Below are 2199 nucleotides of genomic sequence, written 5' to 3' on the forward strand. Positions count from 1 at the left end.
AAGACATTCCATGACAAAAGCAGGTTAAAGGAGTATTTGAAGACAAAACCAGCTCTACAGAAAATACTTGATAGAATCCTCCATGCTGAAGAAAAGGAAAAGCACACATATAAGGAACCTAGAAAAAACAAGCAATACTCAAATACTAGTTAACAGAAGAGAGCGCAGGTAGAACCAGAAACACACACACACACACACAAAAAAATGGCAAACATAAATACACACCTTTCAATAATATCTCTTAATATCAACGGCCTCAATGCCCCAACGAAAAGACATAGATTTGCAGACTGGGTTAAAAAGCAGGATCCTACAATTTGTTGTCTCCAAGAAACTCACCTTTCTACAAAGGATAGACATTATCTTAGGGTGAAAGGTTGGAAAACGGTGTTTCAAGCAAATGGTCCTAGAAAACAAGCAGGGGTTGCTATCCTAATATCAGACAGGGTAGACATTAGTCCGACGTTAGTCAAGAAAGATAAGAAAGGTCACTTTATATTAAGGGCACACTCCAACAGGAGGACATTACAATCCTAAACATATATGCACCTAACATGGGGGCTCCCAAATTCGTCAAACAAACACTATTAGAACTAAGGTCACAGATAACACCAAACAGTGGTGGTGGGTGACTTTAACACCCCACTCTCATCAATTGACAGGTCATCCCGGGAAAGAATAAACAGAGAGGCATCTGGACTAAATGAGGTCATAGAAGGAATGGACTTAACAGATATATACAGGACATTTCATCCAAAGGCTGCAGAATATACATTCTTTTCAGCAGCACATGGAACATTCTCTAAAATAGACCATATATCAGGACACAAAGCAAATCTTAACAAATTCAGGAAAATTGAAATAATTCCTTGCATTCTATCTGACCACAATGGAATTAAACTACAAATCAGTAGCAAGAAAGGCTATAGAGCATACACAAAATCATGGAAACTAAATAATACACTACTAAATGATGAATGAGTCATGAAGAAATCAAAAAGGAAATCAAAAAATTTATAGAGTCAAATGATAATGAGAACACAACATACCAAAATCTCTGGGACACAATGAAGGCAGTTCTAAGAGGTAAATTTATAGCCTTAAGTGCCTATATTAAGAAATTAGAAAGGTCGCAAGTAAACGACCTAATGCTTCGCCTTAAAGCCTTGGAAAAAGAAGAACAAGGCAAACCAAAAATCAGTAGACGGGAAGAAATAATAAAGATTAGGGCAGAAATTAATGAAATAGAAACAAAAAGAACAATCCAAAGAATTAATGAAACAAAGAGTTGGTTCTTTGAAAGGATAAACAAGATTGATAAACCTTTAGCAAATCTGACCAAAAGAAAGAGAGAAGAGACACAAATTAATAAAATCAGAGATGAACAAGGTAACATCACAACAGATTCCAGAGAAATTCAAAAAATCATAGGGACATACTATACAAGCATATACTCCACAAAGTATGAAAATCTGAAAGAAATGGATGATTTCCTTGATCTATATGACCTACCTAAATTAAATCAAAATGAGATTAATCACTTAAATAGACCTATAACAAACATGGAGATCCGAACAGTTATCAATAATCTCCCAACTAAAAAAAGCCCAGGCCCGGATGGATTCACTGCAGAATTTTACCAGACTTTTAAGGAAGAGCTAACACCATTGCTTCTTAAGCTTTTCCAGGAAATAGAAAAAGAAGGAATCCTACCAAACTCCTTCTATGAGGCCAGCATCACCCTGATACCAAAACCAGGCAAAGATAGAACAAAAAAAGAAAATTACAGACCAATCTCCCTCATGAACATAGATGCAAAAATTCTCAACAAAATATTGGCAAACAGAATACAAGAGTATATCAAAAAGATCATTCACCCTGACCAAGTAGGCTTTATCCCAGAGATGCAGGGATGGTTCAACATACGCAAATCTATAAATGTAATACATTACATAAACGGGTTGAAGGACAAAAATCACATGATCATCTCATGAGATGCAGAGAAAGCATTTGACAAAATCCAACATCCCTTCATGATAAAAGTCCTACAGAGACTGGGAATAGAAGGAACATATCTCAATATAATAAAGGCTATTTATGACAAGCCTACAGCCAACATATTACTAAATGGGGAAAAATTGAAAGCTTTTCCACTAAAATCAGGAACAAAACAAGGGTGTCCACTGTCCCCACTTCTAT

The sequence above is a fragment of the Jaculus jaculus genome, chromosome 4 (genome assembly GCF_020740685.1).
Source record: "Jaculus jaculus isolate mJacJac1 chromosome 4, mJacJac1.mat.Y.cur, whole genome shotgun sequence".
NCBI classification, from domain to species: Eukaryota; Metazoa; Chordata; class Mammalia; order Rodentia; family Dipodidae; genus Jaculus; species Jaculus jaculus.